Below are 6000 nucleotides of genomic sequence, written 5' to 3'. Positions count from 1 at the left end.
AAAGCAAAACAAAAAATTGAAATAGAGGACATGAATGAGCCATTGATTCTGTGTTCTTCATCTTAACCATACTTCTTGAAGGATTTTGGTTTTTAAATTAAAGCCCAGGTTAGGAACCAGAACTTTCAGGGAGATATAACAATGTTAGACTTAGTTTAATATAGGCTATTATTCAGGCCCCAGAGAATGCAAAAGGAATTTAAAAAGAAAATGTGCTCTGTATATCACTCTCACAATAAAATAAAATTTAAAAAAAAGGAAAATGTGGTAGGTACATAGAATAGCAAATACATTTAGTATATCTTAGTGTCAATAACTGAATAACTAATGGTTGATTAAAATAATAGGGTATAAGGGTATAGTGATACTTTAGGTTGTGCATAGCCTACCAAGTTATTGTGTACCAGTTGGCTAAGAGATGTAAGAAATAGTTATGAGGCAAATTCATAATGTTTCACATTCTGGATTACTTCTCAGGCTAAATCCCCTCAGGCATTTGTTCATTTGCAGGATGCACACATTGTTGTTTTTTTAATGACTTGCTGTTAGAAAGGGAACTGATTAGGTTAAGAGATACCCTGGACTTTCTGGGATGAGAGATTAGTGGTTTCTCCTACCTTTACCCTCATATGGTTGCTCTCCTTGGACTCTCCAAGGACTTCTCTGTGAGGCACACCGAGGACAAGCCCTTATTCTCTGACTCATTCATCAGTGCTCACTGAGCACCCTCTGTTGCCCTGTTTCTTCCTTGCCACCAGAACAGAAGCATGACTCAGACCTCGCCCTGCCTGTAGCCTGGGGCTGGTGGACTAATAGATGGGTAGATAATTGCACCCAAGGATGTGCTCTGCTTAATTTGAGTTCTATATGAAGTTGGGGGGAGTTCAAATAAGTGCCTCACTGAGATTGTGGTAAGAAATTGAATTTGAGAAGGTGACTAATGGCTTTGTGCGCCTCATTCCAGTGTTCTATGGAACCCGGTACTCCAGCTGGCAAAGCAAGCCTTGTTCCACCTGTGAGCAACAGAGGCTCGAATGTGACCAGCTTCTTTTTCAGCCTTTCAGTTTTAAGACACCACTAGCAAGGAGTCATTCTGAAAGTTGCGATTTATTTGAGTTGAACCGTCAATAACTGTAATAGATTCTGATCTCCTTTGTGGAAAAAAGGGAACAGATCTCTTCTACTTAGAAAAATGAGAGAAAGGATTTTGATTAATATTTTGTCATGCTCACATGTTTTAGAGTGCATTTTTAGTTTTTTAGTCATCACATTTTTTTTTACCCAAGCACATTTTTACCCATGCACATTTCCATTTTATACAGCTCCACTGCTATCATTATTAAAACTTCTGAATCATAACAGATGTGTGATTCGTTAATTCTTCAGATATGTAGGGATTTCCCTCATGGCAGAAATCAGTGTCTCGCTCCCCCCCCCATTTAATTAGCCTTTTAATGAATATTTTATCAAATGAAGCCTCTATGTCTTGTATTTTATTATTAATGTTGTTTATGAGGCCATTTCCTCATTAGCATAATTTATAAGCTAAGATTATGTTGGGGAAAATGGTTGGTGAGCAAATAGCTGTACATCTTTCCAAATGTGAGCATGGAGGTAGGCAGCGAGGAGGCTGCAGGAGAAAGCTGGGATGCTCCAGTGCATGACTTCCTGCAGCATTTGGATGGATGGCAGCAGTGGAGACAGAGTGGAATAGGAGTCAAAGTAAGCCTAGTTCTAGCTGGTGTGATTATAGATAGCCCCTTGCTTAGGGATGAGATGATTTTGATCTTTTTAAAGCCCAAATGTCCCCTGGTCTACTGATGACTCTGAAAAATAGCTTGCCATCTTCCCCTCTCTGTGTCCTGACTAGATCATATAGACTTTCTTTCCCATACTCTGGTCTCTCCTTCCAAGGAACCTTCTCCTCCTCTCCTATTCACCCACTCCTACTCTCATTATGACCTAATGGCATGGGTAACTTTCTAGCTCCTAAACCTTTAACTTGGCATCCTGCTCACCAGCCTGTGCATCTCCATCCATCTTGTGTGCTTTTCTACCCATCTTGTAAGCTCAACAGTTTCTCAACCTTTATTGCCCTTATTGACAGGGCCAGCTTAGATCCTAGACTTTTCACCTCACTTCCCTAACCATTCTTCCCATTTGGTTCTCTTTGGTTCTCTTTATTGCCTCTGTCCAGGAAGTTCTCAGACCTGGATGGATTCATTCATCTGGTTATTCTGTTTGTCTTGCTGTTTAGCTTTAGCTCATACCATTGCCCTGGGCCATGACATTCTACCTCATTGCCTTGTTCTGTTCCTCTAATGAGCAGAGCGCCTTCCCATCTTAGAGCCTTTTCACAAACTGTTCCTCTCTATAAGTTGTTCTTGCTGCAGTTTATCTACTATGATGTTGGGTTTATGATTATCATTTGCTTTCTAGTGTTGCCTTTGCTGTCTAGCTGAGATCAAGTCTCACTCCTCTTGAGGGCTCTCTTAGCAACTTGTCCTGTCCTATCTCATACTTAGGGCTATCACTTATATGTGTTTATCTTCTAAGAATTGGCTTATGTTTAGTAGGGCATATCTAATTTCAAACCTTCTGTTTCTTCATGCCCATGCAATGGCCTAGAAATCCTATTACTTTGGCATCCAAATGCTGTCTCTTGACTATTTCTTATTATCAGAAACAGCTTAAAAATCTTTTGTCAGCAGGAGTGCCCTGATTTTTAGTTCACGAAATAACTGTGGTAATCATGGTCATAATTCTTGTCATTTGGCATATAGTACAGAATATAAGTGAAGGGCATGAGTTTTGGACCAAATGACTTGAGTATAGTTCTGATCTTACCACTTAGAATTGAGTGGTATTGGGTCAGGCTCAGATAATCAGTTTCTTTAACTAGAATATGATCGTTGTACCCATCTCCTGGTATGTATGAGAGCACTGAATAATCTGATAGAACCAGCCATTCAAGGCACATGGTGAACATCTAGGAAACACTGGCGGCTGTTAGTGGGGGCTGTTCTCTACTTTTGGTGCACATATAGTGTGGTATATGTGAGCTTTCAGTAAACATTTGTAGATTAGAATATACATTTTGAGAAGATACAGAACCCAGACCTTTGAGCCAATGCCTCAGAACCATTTCCTCCTGTCCAATAGCACCTGACTTCCCATATCATTCAGACCTGTGTCCTCAGCATCACTCCATCCCACTCTCCTTCCCTCACATAAAACAAGGGGCTCTTGGTGGGTTTTCCCTTGTTTTGTCTACTTGAATTAATCCTATTATTTCCTTGAACTCAACATCCTGTTCACCCCCACCTTCAATAACAACATGACCAAAACCTTCAGGATATATTTCCCCCACTCTGTTGACCCTGTATGCATTTCTATGTATTACTCTGGGTCTACCCAGTGCTGTGTTGATTTGCCCTGTATTTTGCCTTGTAAATGTAAGATTTAAACCATTGAAGCCAGAAATGACATTTCTTCTTTCCTGGGAACCATACAAAAAAGAGGAATTCAATATTCCTCAACTATTTAAGAAAAGCTTGTTGGCTGAAAGAAGTAAACAACCAATTGACCTAGTTTTGGTATCAGTTTATTCATATATTTATAATGGGCCATACTTTGTGCGCTTGTTAAATTTTGTGTTGTTCAAAATATTCTGTCACCAGTTTGGGGCAAAACTGGATTATAGACTCTCTGTACCCTGGTCCTTTCTCTTCTTTTCCTGATTTTTCTAGGAATACTTGATCAATCTTATACAGTGGTCATTATTTCATTCACTCAGCTGTTGAACAAGAGCTCCTGAGCACCCACCTATTTCATGACAGGTACTAGTCCAAGTACCAAGAAAGAAACTTCAGTAAACCAACCTTGTAGGCTTATGTTCCTATGGAACTACAATCTGCTATTCTGGTGGGAAGAAACCAACAATTGCCAGACACAGACACAGAGACCTACAGACACACACACACCATATATGAAGCTTAAATTTTAGTGGAGAAAGAAAGTAAGGAATGAGAAGAGGGGAAGGTGATATCATTGTATGCTGGGTGGCCAGGGAAGGTCTTTGTAACAAGGTGATACTAGTAGGGGTTGCAATGAATGAGGAAACAAACAATATGGATGTTGAAGGAATGCATCTTTGAGACAGAAGAAACTTAAAGAGATGGGAATATATGTATGTTTTCTTTGGAAAAAAGCAAGGAGGTACTTTTTATTGGAGTGGAGTTAGGGCAGGGAAGACGGGAAAAGATGAAGGCCAAGAACGAAGGACTTTCAAGTTCCCCTATAAAGGACTTTAGGTTTTGATATGAATTAGATGGAGAGCTGTTTGGGATTGTCACCTCAGGTCTCTCATGAACTTAAGGAAGGTGAATTGACAAGTTCATTGCAGGATGAGGGAAGTTACTTCTGTTTTAACAGAAGAGCACATGTATCATCTATGCTCTTTGAGTCTCCTGCTCATTCAGCACATATGTATTATAGAGCAGAGCCTATAATGGTTCTGAACTGTGGCACCCCAGCACCCAGGTCTCTAGTTCTTTTACTCCTTTATTCTTGCTCAGTCTGTGAGTAGGACTTGCAGCTTTCAAAAGTAACTGTAGCTTTTAGACAGGAATGAGTGTTTTCATACCTTTTTTGTAGTCTGAGAGAGCTAAAACAGGTACAAGATAAATGAAGGAAGGGAGCCCAGTGGGATTCAAAGTCAGTCATTTGAACTACATTTTATAGTCACTATTTTGAAGGTCATCTCTACTTGCAGAAGGATAAGAGATTTTTACCTATTCCTAAAAAAAATCCAAATGTTATAAGATAGCGAAATAAAGGGAATGATTGTGGGGTGAGAAACAGAACTATTCATTCTCCAGATTTCGACCAGTATTTCTTGCATCTGAACAGCTTGAGGACCTTCCCCAGTGAATTATTTTAGGCCCAAATGATAAACAAAGGGAATATATCACAAGTAGAATTGACTTCCTTAGATGCTTCTTGCTTCTTCCTGCTCCCAGCAGATGCGTATATGGCCAACACTTCAGAAAAATATACCCCAGTGCCAGCAATGCTCATGTTGCTCCCAGTGGTACTCCAACAAACATTTGATGGTGATGAGAATGTTATTTGATTGTGGCTCTGATTGTAGGGTTGTTATGTTACCGGGAAGATCCTGTGGCATTGAAGACTGTGCAAGGATGGGGCAGGAGAAAAAAAGTGGTTTCTGTTCTTTACCCCAGCAGTGTGGGAAGAGTGATGCTCCAAGGCCTCTTGGGCAGCTATAATATTTTCCTTCTAAGACTTTTCTGTCTCCAGATTCTTAAGCAGCAAGGTGAGCAGAAGAGGCCACTTACTCTTCCTGCAATGGACAGTTGGTCTTGTGTCCTGTTTCAGCATCTGGGCCAATGGCAGTGGTGGATGTAATCCAGCCAGCTTTATGAGTGCTCCAGTCAGAAACAGTGGTGGTACATCAGGGAGCCAGCAATTCTTAGAAGGTATAAAAAGAGGAAGAGGCAAGGTAGAGACTTAAAAGAAAGAAGAACAGAAATTTAGTTGAGTGTTAGAACCTACCAAGCCTGGAAAAGTCTATCAGATAAGAGGTTCATGGAATAGAGAACATTTGAGTTGTGTGTTATGTGTTGTGCGTGCGTGCGTGTGAAGGCAAAAGCAATGGGAGTTTCTCTTGTACAGAAAAGTCCTTACCCATATGTGTGACATACCAGTGACAACTGAGAAACAACTTTAGACATGTAGTTGTGTTACTGTAAAGCCCTTGAAGTGTAACCTCACTGGTCTTATAAATGGTAGTCTCAAGGCCTATATAGGGATGGGAGTAAAGTTGTTTAAATGGCCTGAACTTTCTGAAACTCAAGTCAGGATGAGAAGTTAGGTCCCAGGTTCCTAAGGTTATGCTTTTCCATTGGTTGGCTTAATCACCCCAGCATGTTTATTGAGTACTTTTGAGGTAGCAGGCATGGAGATATATGGTAGACAGGT

General features: G+C 40.4%; 1 protein-coding gene across 12 annotated transcripts in view; it reads left to right on the top strand.

Annotated features, from left to right (window-relative positions):
- The window catches only part of Cacna1d (calcium voltage-gated channel subunit alpha1 D), a 353221-nt gene that overhangs the window by 112802 nt on the left and 234419 nt on the right, over positions 1-6000 (top strand). The gene's annotated exons all lie outside the window — the stretch shown is intronic.

The sequence above is a fragment of the Dipodomys merriami genome, unplaced genomic scaffold (genome assembly GCF_024711535.1).
Source record: "Dipodomys merriami isolate MVZ:Mamm:240054 unplaced genomic scaffold, mDipMer1.0.p SCAF_13, whole genome shotgun sequence".
NCBI classification, from domain to species: Eukaryota; Metazoa; Chordata; class Mammalia; order Rodentia; family Heteromyidae; genus Dipodomys; species Dipodomys merriami.
This window is presented reverse-complemented; position numbering and strand designations above follow the sequence as displayed.